Source organism: Peromyscus californicus, unplaced genomic scaffold (genome assembly GCF_007827085.1).
Source record: "Peromyscus californicus insignis strain IS unplaced genomic scaffold, ASM782708v3 Scaffold_21__1_contigs__length_65335640, whole genome shotgun sequence".
Classification (NCBI taxonomy): domain Eukaryota; kingdom Metazoa; phylum Chordata; class Mammalia; order Rodentia; family Cricetidae; genus Peromyscus; species Peromyscus californicus.
The window spans coordinates 28,817,487-28,830,257 of NW_026294514.1; positions in this window are offsets into that span (position 1 = coordinate 28,817,487).

Consider the following 12,771-nt stretch of genomic DNA (forward strand, 5'->3'; position numbering starts at 1 on the left):
GTTTCCATGCACTGTGCTAAGAACTTGATTTGTATTTTCATATTTATTCCTCATGTTTATCCTATGTCAGAACACACTATTGGTTTGTCCAGTCTCACAAACAGAGAGAAGGAGGCTTGGAGAAGCTATGTGTGCACAGCTTGAAAAAGTGATGGATGGAGATAGACTGTCTCGCTCAGCCTACCCAAAACCTGTGCATGAAAATCTTTGGTACCAGTGAGATTTCTACTGGCGGAGGAATAGAAGAGAGTTCTTAGTATGTATCAGACATAGTTTAATGTTATTATCCTTAAGAGTCACCTTTCTCTCTTTCTTTCTTTCTTTCTTTCTTTCTTTCTTTCTTTCTTTCTCTCTCTCTCTCTCTCTCTCTCTCTCTCTCTCTCTCTCTCTCTCTTAAAAAAGATGGATAAGAAACCAGGTGTGCTATTTTTTTGGTCAACTTGACCCAAACTAGAAACTCCTGGGAGGAGAGACTTCAGTTACAGAGATGCCTTCATCAGATTGGCCTGTGGGCATGTCTATGAGGACATTTTCTTGATTGATGATTGATATGCAAGGGCCTAGTCCACTAGGGGTGGTATCAACCCAGACAGGAGGTCCTGGATTGTAAAAGAAAGCAGGCTGAGTGGGCTATGGAGAACAGGCCAAGAGACAGCATTCCTCCATGGCCTCTGCTTCAGTTCCTGCCTCCAGGTTCCTGCCCTGAGTTCTCTCAGTGATGGATTGTGACCTACAAGTTATAAGATAAAACAAACCCTTTCTTCACCAAGTTGATTTTGGTCTATGTTTTTATCACATCAACGGAAAGCAAATTCAGACACCAGGCTTTCCTGTTGGGTATCAGTGAGGACAAATGCAGCCTGATCGCTGCTGGCTGTCATCCTACAAAGTAGAGGGGAACTGGCCTTAGGCTTAAGGCAACGCTCTGAGCGGCAGAGTGGAGGGATGGAAAATTCCTGGGAGTGTGAGAACATTACTGGGTTGACCCAGGGGCTTGCTCGGCTTCTGGACTTTGTCTGATGCCGTTGACATCCTCGTTGATCACAGGCACAGCTAGTTGTCTTTCCAACATCTTTCTTTCCTCTTATTAACCAAGCACCAATTTTGTTTAGCATAACTGCAGTGAGTGAGAGCCTGGTATTCCTCAGGCCTTTTTTTTTCCTAATGAGTGGCCCAACAAACAGATCTAAATAGGAATCCCTGAAGGACATTTCTAGAACCTTGTGCTTTTCTGATAAGGGCTATGCTTCATCTTCCTTCTGGGTGCCTGGAATGTGAGTGACTCGTACCAGTGACGTGAGGGAAAACCAAGAGAACAGCAAACACCTGAGTTCTGAGCTGTGGAGGCAGTGCTGGGGAGCCTTTGTCTCCTGTTATGAGAAGAACAGAAATACGGGATTTGTTTACGTCAGCATCCCTGTCTTTTGTCTTTGTATAGAAAGGCTTTTCCTAATCCAGAAGTTGAACCCTTTTATCAATGTGGACTTCAGCTGGTGTTGCGTATCTTGTGTTGAAGAACAACCCACCCCCAAACTCAGTGACCGACAACTATGGTATTTGTATTTTTTAATGTTTGCTGTTTGAATGAGGCAGCTCAACTCTGTCCCAGCATGTTTGGGGCCTCAGATGGGAGGGCTCAAATGGATGGAGGCAGAGCTACCTACGCTGACCCGATGTAGATAGCTGGCACTTTAGTATTCAGCATGGTCTCTGTCTTCATCGGCATTGCGGGGTCTTGTCATGACATGGTGGCTCAGGACTCCAAGAGGGAAAGAAGCAGATACCGCCCTTCCTTTCCAGGCTTGTTCTCAGAACTGGTATTGTGTCACTGTTACCTTAATCTATCAGTCAGAGATACCCAGGCTAAAAGGGCAGAGATGTCTTCTTTACAGGAGGAGCCAGTTATCACATTGGGTAGGATTTGTGGACACCACTCTTCAGTGTAGGTTGATCTGAATTTACACCATATCTGCAAAGTGTTCCATGCTCAGACATGGGTCTTACACTGCTGCGTGGTTCGTTATATTATTCATTACTTAACATACTTGAACACTTACCATTTTGCCATGGGACCTTTATAAGACTGGCAGAGGCTGGGCAGTGGTGGCACACACCTTTAATCCCAGCACTCGGGAGGCAGAGGCAGGCGAATCTCTGTGAGTTCAAGGCCAGCCTGGTCTACAGAGTGAGTTCCAGGAAAGGCGCAAAGCTACACAGAGAAACCCTGTCTCAAAACAACAAAACAAAACAAAACAAAACAAGACTGGCAGAGAAGAAGTAGTATGTGTTAAGGGGTCAGGATGGGGGCAATGAGTGAAAACAGCCTTTTCACGAGGAAGGAGTAAACTCACCTAAGGTTGAGAATGTCGGAGTGCATTAATAAAGAGAGAAGCTGCTGGCTGGTACCCGACCTCAGACATAATGGGGGACTTGGTCCCCATTCAAGACTTGAGGAATGTTTGCTGGTTACCAAGCACCAGCCAGGGGTTGTATGGTGGAAACATGGCAATGCCTACCGCCAGCCAGCTGCTGTTTGGCTGTGAAGTGGCATCCTCTGCTACCAGCCATGCCTGTGCAGGTGTGAACATGCCAAGGAGCCTTTTGCTGCCTCTGGTCCTTTACAGGTTCCATACGGACACGGGGTCCCCGGGAGATGCGGCAGGGTTCCTTCCACTGATAGGGATGCTGATAGACTGAAAGCAGATGAGCTTAAGAGAAGATAGTCATTTAGTAGTCTTTAGTGTTTGTAGTGATCAAGAGAACACTCTGAGCAGCAGCCACATAGCCAAACAAGAAACCCAAACTAGAGTAAGCCTACTGAGAGGCTTCACAGATCCTCAAGAGAGATCTCATGCTGAGGCCAAAGGATGGCAGGAATTCTTTAAAATGGATTCTGAAGCCTGGGAATCATGTGGTGGTCAGGGGAAACAGAGGGCTGACAAGGGCTGGGACATGACCTGTGTTGGCCAGGACATGGCCACCCTGGTGCCCTCTTGGAGGGAGACCTGAGCCAGAGTTTGGTTAAGGCTGACGCAAGTGTCATCACAAGATAGCCCTGAGGTGCCCTTGTTATAATCTTTTAAATTAAAATTACACTTATTGATTTGTGTGTGTGTGTGCGCATGCCATGGCACATGTGTGGAGATCAGAGGGTGGCTTGTAGGAATTGGTTCTCTCTTAGCACGTGAGTCTTGGAAATCAAACCCAGGTCATCATTCTTCTTGGCAAATGCTTTTGCCCACGGAACCATCTTGCTGGCCCTTAGGCATCGTTTATACATTTATTTAATGACAGGGTGGGGGTGGGGGCACATGTGTGTCATGGCATGCAGTTGGGTGTTAGAGGAGAGTCTGTGGGAGTCAGTTCTCCTTCCGTCATGTGGGTCCCGGGGATTGAACTCAGGTCCTCAGCCTTGGCAGCAGATGCCTTTATCTACTGAGCCATCTCTCCAGCCCCTAAGGTAGTCTGTGATAGAGCTAGGAGGACCCTCGAAAAAGACGCCGTTGTCAGCACTTAAAGTTCTATAAAGCCACCCTGGAGTTCATATTTGTGTCCACTGACTGTGGAAATGGCTCCCTTTCTGCAGCCAGGCCCCAGGCAGGAGATTTTTTTTTTCTGCCTGTGGTTTAGAGCAGATGGTAGGTATCTGGCAATTTCTCCTAGTCCACTTGCTACTAAACAACCCCAAAAGAGACTAACTTATTTATTGGCCAAGGAAGGGAGTCTATGTATGGTATCAATGCTTTCTTTCACATTTAAGCCAGAAATTCTAAGCCAGAAATTCTGGGCTGATCCACAACATCACTTTTCAATTTAGTTTTTGTTTGTTTATTTACTTATTTTTGAGACAGAGTCTTGCTATGTAGCTCATGCTGGCCTTGAATTTGAGATCTTCCTGCTGACATCCCCCAAGTGCTGTGATTACAGGCAGGTGCCTGCCCATAACTCTACTTCCTTTTTTAAAATAGTAATTTTTTTTTAGCCCCCACCCCCCACCAAAGGGAACAAGCAGGGAACTAGAGCTGTGGACATATACATGGGAAGGTCCTGGCTGAGGTCCTCCTGGCTGGGTGAACATGCTGGCATGGGTGTGTGGACAAATTCCCCCAGAGCCCCTGGGGTGAAGGGCGTGGTCTGTGCCACTCAGAAATAGATATCTTGCCAGCAGTCGAGCCCCAGGTATTTTTGCTAGTGGTACATTCAGTCAGACTAGTAGACTGAAACCAAAAGGGACGAGACAGTTGCTGGTATTCATGTCCTAAGGAAGATCGTGTGCAGTTCTGGGACACAGGGAAGCCTAGGGAAGGTCAGAAGAGGGAGGGAGGGAGAGAGGGAGACAGATAGACAGAGAGACAGACAGAGAGACAGAGAGAGACAAACACAGAGAGAGAGAGAGACAGACAGACAGACAGAGAGAGAGACAAAGAGAGAGACAGACAGACATACACACAGAGACAGACAGACAAAGACAGAGAGAGAGACAGACAGACAGAGACAGACAGACAGAGACAGAGAGATAGAGACACACAGAGAGAGACAGACACATATACACACATACAGACAGACAGACAGACAGACACACAGAGTGAGAGTCCATTGCTTCCCTGCATGAAGATAGACAATGAACACCTCTTACGACCCCGAGAGACCGACATTTTTTCTAGAAAGGTAGTCTAGGCCAGCGTTGCACTACTGAGGAAGGAGAAATGTGGACGGGAAGTGGATCTGTTCTCTTCAAAAGCACGATCCTAGCTGATTGTCTTTTTCCATTACAGATGCACTCCTTGGACCCATTCCTTTTCCCCAGGCTCAAAAAATTCTTCTGCTGAAATTCAACTACCTTCAGTTGGATGTTAAAGATTTATTTTTGTTATTTATAATTGTCCGTGTGTGTGTCTATGTGTGGGTTTGCAGGTGTGGAAATCAGAGGTGTAAGATGCCCTGGAGGCTGGAGTCATGGGCAGCTGGAAGATTTCCAGTGTTGTTGCTGGGAACCGAACTTGGGTCCTGAGCAAGAACAGTATGAATTCTTCCCTGCAGAATCCTCTCCAGCCCTTAGATTGGATTTTAAATTTATAGCTCTCCAACTGCCATGCTCAGGAATGGAGATGCCCATAAGAGAAACATAGTACAGTCTCTTACCTCAAGAAAGGCTGCCATCTACCTGCTAAGAAATGTACACTCTTCCCATCAAAACGTGGCCAGATGCAGTTAGACACAGCACACGACGTTTGCATGCGTTTTGAAGAACCATCTTTGAAGTGCTCAGAACACAGGGTCAGTCTCTTTTCAGCCAGGGTGTGCATTGTCAGGCTCACGTGACTAAAGTAAGCTGAGAGCAGGGCTGTGTGGGGATTTTCCACAGACCACCAGGGCAGGGTCAGACCAAAAGTTGCTTCAGTGGAGGTTGTTGGGGAAATGACTTTTATTATCGATGGCGTTCTGGACTGATCCAGTCCAGTCCAGTGTGTTAGTTTCCTATAGCTCAGGTCTCTACCCTCTGAGGCAGGAATTCTCTGACGTGTGCAAGTTTGCCTTTTGACTGGTATGATAAGCTTGATTTGTCTTTTTTTTTTTTTTTTTTTTTTTTTGTCAGAACCCAGCCAGGTATAGTAGCTCACATCTAGAATCCCAAGCACTTAGGAAGTTGAGACAGGAGCATTGCCGTGAGTTCCAGGCCAGCCTGAGCTACAGCGTGAAAAGAGGGATTTCAGAATCCTTTGTCTGACCATGGGCCTCACTTTTGTGAGCTCACTTCTGTGCACTCTGACTCTGAGACCATCACCTGAGTGGCTGACCAGGGGCTCATTAATTCAGGCCCCTTGACACCTCCCTGATGTTGGATATGCTAATTGCGGGTACCCTACAGCCCAGCCCCAAGTACTTTGTCCTCTTTTGCTTTTGAGCTGAGCCCTTGGGGAAATGGCTTTGTCACGTTGCTCATTTCCATTTTTCATTGCTTTCCATTATTTCCGTGGTAGACACTGAGGCAGACTGAAAAACGCACATGACTATTTTTAACCCAACCTAGCAAAATCCAGAAGGAAAAGACGATGTAAGCATAAATTTTACTGAGATCCATACAATCTTCACCCCTGCCCCGTGCCCCCCCCCCCCCCGTGATATTTATTTGTTTTAAAAACCAGAGTCCTTGGGAATCTCTTTTTAAAAAAATCTCTAAAAACAAAACTGGAGAACAAAAAGACTGCCACCATTCTCAAGCACGTGACATGGAAAGGAAGCGAAAACAATCACCTGCTCCGACAGATCCTATGCCTTGTTCAACGCCAGAATGGCTTGGCTGTAAACATGCCGGTACCGGGCTGATGGTTCTCAGGAGACCTGAATTAAGCAGCAACAATAAACAAACTGTAACGGTTTGATTGGCGAGCTGTAAGAGAGAGAAGATAGACTGGGAAGTTGGGGTGTAATGAAACCCTAGGAAACAGGGCAGAGCCAGCACTGGGAGTGATGCCCGGTTGTTCCACATGTTTAAGTTTCTCGTTTGTTGTTGTGGGGGACCCTGCAAGGGTAGCACGGGATGCTGACACGTAGGGAGTGAGCAGAGGTGCTGCTGTGAGGGCGAGGTGGTGTGCTAGCGAATCTGGGTGTGGCGATCGGCTCTGGAATTAAAGTGGGGACCCATGTTACACACAACAGCGGCCACTGGTGTGTCTGTAATCCTGACACTGGGGAGGTGGAAACAGGAAGATCCCTAGAGCTTGATGGCCAGCCATCTTAGCCTACTTCGTGAGCTCTAGGCCAATGAGAAACTGTGCTTCAAAAAACCAAGTCGGAGGCTGGGGAGATGGATGAGCAGATAAAAATGTTTGCCATGCAAATCCGATGACCTGACGTCTCATCCCTAGAACCCACCCGAGAGGTAGACACAATCCTGCAGAAAGGTAATCTCTGTTCACCTTCAGGAAGTGGGAGGGTACACTGTCAATCAACGAGAGTCAGTCAAAAACATGGCAGACACTCTACACTGTCCCTTAACCTACACAAACACGCTGTAGTAATTTGCACCATCTCCCTCCTTCCCCCCAGTCAAAAACAAATGAGGAGGGACAATGCTCCTGAGGAAGGACACCTGAGATTGGCTTCTGGCTTCTCTACACACGGGCCCCTGCACACATCAACATATATCCACGTGCAGGAAAAGCTGAGTGTCCCATTGGTATGGTTTCATGGGTCTTCTGGGAGAAAATGGACATGTAGAAAATGACCCTGGATGCAGCAGTTGGGGTGACGTGAAGAAAAACCATGAATGCCACACCGCACTTGCCATGACCCGACATGTCAGCACATAGCCCTGACCGTCTTCTCTGACGCCATTAGGTACACAAGTGGCCATTGGCCCATGTTTCTCAGCACATTTAGCTGCACTAACCCTGAGCATTTCGCCTATCTAATTCTCCACTTCACAAATAATCCTAGTCTAATACATTAAGGTGAATGTCCTAGAAGGATTTCCAGAGAAATAGAAATAATGTGTGTGTAAAGAGAAGGTAGGAAGGGCTGGAGAGGTAGCTCCATCAAGAAAATGCTTGTCTTGTAAGTAAGAGGTACAAGTTTGATCCTGGAGACAGGTAAATGGGCATCACTGGTCAGCCAGCTAATCCTCCTTGGTAAATTCTAGACCTTGTCTCAAAAAAAAAAGAAAGAAAGAAAGAAAAAAGAAAAGAAAAATAGTGGATGGCACCTGGCTCCCCTGGTCTCTACACACTCAAGCATACATGTGTATCTATGTGCATATGACCATCTATGTGTGTGTGTGTGTGTGTGTGTGTGTGTGTGCACATGTGTGTTGCATGCTCATATGCACAAATGGAGTCAGTAGAGAATTTTGGTTTTCTGTTTACTATTTATTTATTTTAAAGAATTAGATGATCCCTTTAAAGAATTAGTCATCTGCTGGGATAAGGTTGAGACTCAAGAAAAAGTTGAGGTTTGAGGATAAACGTTGTCTGCTGACAGGATCCCTACTTGGTGTGGACTGAGCAGGGAGGATCAGTGTTTACTTCATCAAGGCTTGGGACAGACTGTGTGAAGCTCACCTACATTAATTTAGGTTCATCTGCTTTGGTCCAAGTCTACTGACTTAAATCTATTCCTTATCCATGAAGATCTTCAGGGAAACACCTAGAATATTGTTTGACTGAGTAGAGGGGTACTATGCCCAGCCAAGTGGACACATTAAATTAACCATGATATATGCCCATTGGTCAGTTTCAGTCAGATGGTAAAGGGGATGGCCAGCTCTCAGGCACATTCTGGTGTCGGCGGATACTGAGGACCGAGGCACTTACCTTAGGGTGATGTGGAAGGAAGCAAAATGGATATTTTGTTTGCTTTTTAGCTTCTGTTTTCTCTGGAGAAGCTTGGGCTGAGGTCATGGGTCTTTTTGAGTCTTAAATGTTTCCAGAGGCCCCGAATAACACAATACCTCCTCCCAGGTCCCAGCACATGAGCACAAACTTTAAGAAGAAACAAAATCTCTTAAAATACTGCTGGTTCCCCTTTATGCTTTTATTTAATTTTTCCCTTAAATGACATGAATAGCAGTATAAGCCATGTGTGATTTCCAACGGCAGTCACCTGGACGGCATGGAGAGGCAGGGAGTGCTAATATCCAGCTCTGTGGCCCTGCTTCCCTGTAATCCACCCCTGCACACTGGCTGCCCTGCATTTCCAGAGACAGCACAAGAGGACCCAGCTATTTCCAGAAAGGTTTAAGTGAGAGCCAATAAGGAGCTTTATTACCAAGCCTGTGAAACACCAGAGGGGATTCTCTGTTGAGTTACTTTGGGTTTTGGACTTTATTGAAAAACAAATACACCAGGGTCAAGTTTTCATAGAAACAGCACATGTAAGATGGAGTGAGTCTCAGAGAGTTATGTAGATATTCAAAAAACGGTGGTTTTAAATGCTTCAACAATTTGTTTTTTTCTCCTTTTTTTTTTTTTTAAGTTCTTGTTTGTTTCTTGAGACAGGGGCTGGCTGTATAGCCCAGGCTGGCCTCAAACTCGTGGCCGTCCTCCTGCTTTACCCCTCCCGAGGGCTGAGATTACGAACCTGTGCCGCTGTAGCCCGCTCAAGCCTCGCCCTGATTCTCCACTTGGTTCTGTAGGGTGCAGCGTGTCTTGCTTTTTGCAATCGTGCTCTGCAGGAAGCAACAAGAACTTGAAACCTGTTATCACAAATAAGCAGAAGACAGAGCGCTAAGCTCGGGCTGCCACCAGACTGAAAGTCAGGCAACATAAGGGACAACTTCTAGAAGCGGAAAAGCAAGATGTGGAGAACTCTCAGTCCTGCTTAGCCAAAAAGGAGCCGGTCTTGCCCTAAAATGAGAGGCCCATCCCGCCTCAGGATAGGAGTGGTAGCCCCAAGCACACCCTTCCAGATCAAATAGCCCAGACCACTTCCTATATGTATCTTCTCATGGATGGAGGGAAAATGTTCTTGTTTGATGTGAAATATCCCCTATAAGTTCCCGTGTTTGAACACTTAGTCCCCAGCTCGTGGCTTCGTTTGTGAAGGTTGTGGGACTTTGAGAAAGTGGAAACTTGCTGGAGAAGTCTATCACTGAAGGGGGCTTTGAGGTCTCAGAGTCGGGATCCACATCCAGTCTGCTCTCCGCTTCCTGTCTGGAGACGATGTGACCAGCTGCCTCATGCTTTGTTCATACTCCTTCTCCACCATGATAGACGGTATCCCCTCAGACTACGAGCCGAAAGTAACTCTTCCTATCTTAAATTGCTGGCTGTCAGGCATTTGGTCATAACACTAAGCAACATAACTGATACAGAAACAAACCCTAGTATTCAGGTATACAGCTGATTGGATTGAACAGATGTGCTGAGGTCAGATATGCGTGTCCTTCCCTAGGGACATCAGAGGACTCTGAGATGCTTGACGGAATTGGCCTGTTTTCCTTTGATGAACAGAAACCCAGCCAAATCAAACATCTTCTCTTTCAATTTAGTGCTAAGGAACTTGGACGCTCAACTGAACTTAGTACCACTGAAAAATGGTCAAGGACAAGCCTGGGTCTCCGTGAGCCTGCTGTGTGTGTGTGTGTGTGTGTGTGTGTGTGTGTGTGTGTGTGTGTGTGTGTGTGTGTGACTCCTGTCATTGCTGGGACCAGGCGCCTGACAGAAACCACGTCAGGAAGGAAGGACTTCTGTGAGATCCCGGTTTCAGAAGTTCGGTAGACAGTGGGAGGAGCTAAGCTGATCATGTCATGGTGCCCAGGACATAGGAAGAAGGGGGAGCATAGGAAGAGGCCAAGGCAACACACATCCCCCAAGGACATAGCCTCATTGACCTTCCTCCACCTCTCGGAGAGATTGAGGAATGAGTCCTTCCAAGAGGTCAGAACACTCATGATGTAATTCTTTCTGGAAACATCTGCACACACCCCCAAGTATGCACTTTACTGTTTCCCAAGCTCTTCAAGTTGACATGATTATTCACAGTACTATGTATCTCAGAATCACGGTATAAAGTTGAGGGAGCAACTTTCTGTGACACCCCACTTTCCCCACGGATCTTTGCGATAACTCCTCATCACTCAGGGTGAACTGAATGCTCTTCTCTGCCTGCTTGGCTAAACTGGCAGATCAGTTACACGACATCTAGCTTTAATAGCATTTGACTCAAATTCTGTCATGATGCAGGATGGTACCAGGGAGGCAGGGTGATGAGAATCCTGTGTAAATAGACTCCAGAGTCTGTTGCTGGATTCAGGTGAACTCTGAGGTGGAGTACAGATGTTCAATTTCCATAACACATACCAAATAATGATGCCTTTAACAAGCAAGGCCAGGGTCCATTTCTGATTCACATAGCAATGTGGCTATAAGTAGTTCAAGGCCAACAAGGCAACCTTGTAATTTGAAGGATCTACCCTCTACCTTCCACAGGGTATTGTTTTTATCTCCATGTTTCATGATGGCGCACCATGATATCCATACTCAACCGGAAGGAAGGGAGGGAGAAGGAAGAAACAGGGGACATGGGAGGGAGGCTGTTCACACACTAGCTAAATCCCCCTACTAGAACTTAATCACATGACAATACTCACAAGTTGTACCCAACAGCTACAAAGATGTTTAAAAAGCATAATTTGTATTAGTTTTCTACGGCTGTGTAATACATCAACAAAGACTTTTATTATGTCATAGTTTCTGGAAGTCTGGAGTACTGGCAGGGTTAGTTGGGTCCTTGGCTAAGAGTGTCTTCAAGTAGAAAGCAAAGTGCTAATCATTTCTGTCACCTCATCTGAAGTTCTCTGGTTGGAGGCAGGATCAGTTCTCTGTGGTGGTTAGGACTGAAGTTCCACTTTTTCAGACTGTCAGCTAGAATCCATTTTCAGCTTCTAGACGCTGGTGCTGATGCTGCCACTTGGCATTTTCTTTTCAAGGTCAACAGGAATACCTCTATGCCATTGACTCTTTCTTCATCAATGGCCCAGTCCTTTAAAAGAGCTCACATTTTTAGGCTGGATCTACCCAAAGTCATCTCTCTTTTGATTGGCTCAAAGTCAACTGATTTGAGACCTCAATTACATCTATAAAATCACCTTTAATGTTGTCATATAATGCAACCTAGTCAAGGGTTTTGTTCATAGGTCTCACCTATGTTCAAGGGAAGGGAATCTACAGGGCATGACCAGCAGATGACAGCAGTCCTGGACACCGTCTTAGAATTCTGCCTTCTATATAATCTTCATTGTATGGCTGCATACGTGATCAATAGCAGCCAATACACTTCTGATTTCTACAGTTCTTAGACTAGAGAAGAATCAAACACAAGATATTGAGGTCATGTGGTGATCTCTGCCCCCAATAACTTTCTAGCCGTGCCATCTTGTCAAGCTATTGAATTTCCCTTTTTTAGCTTTTCCCACAAACAGGGATACTAACAGCACCTCATGGATGGCTTTCTTATGAGGCTTAAGTTAGATCATAATCACATGCTGCAAATATTAAAAGTTCACAAAACATTGGCAATATCTCCCTTTTTCCTCAGGGCTGAAACACAGAAACAGAACGCTAGAAAAATTCAAGATCCATTCCAAAATGTAGCCATACCTTTAATGACTCATGAGTGAAAGGGGCTTGTTGAAGTCTTCCCAGTTTTGACTCTTTAAAGACCCGGGGCAGGATAAACAGCAACCTGCAGAACATTCCCAGGCTCTCAAACTCATCATTTTATAACCAATGACATCATTTGGTAGAGATGCAGTAGGTGATGTCACATTCTTCAGAGAGCTATTGCTGAGGCAAAAGCTCTAGAATTTGATGTGCAGTTTGCCAGAGGAAGTAGACTTGCATATTTTCAATAGGTTTGAAAGTTACTCATGCCCAGTATGGCTGTGAAGTATGTTTATGTTGGTGGGTATGTTTGTGTATGTGTATGCATACATATATCTTCATGTTCGTGTGCGTGTGTATATGCATGTGGAAATAGTGTGTGATGTGCCTGCATGTGGAATTAGCCACACGTTGATTAAACTTTCCTACATGTAAAGGGCACAATGGTTTTGAAAGCCATTGGAAGGAAGAAAACAGTGAAGTTATCACGTTACTTGACTCAATGAGCTCTGAAATTTAGAAGCTAACTCCGAGCCATTAGCGTGTGGTTTTGCTTTTTTAATAGGGAAACATTCCACATCAGTGTAGCGAGGCTCGTGTTAGGGTTGTTTAACACTTTCCCCTGCTTCTGAGCTTGCTCACACGTAGTGCGTCTTGAATCATGCACAAT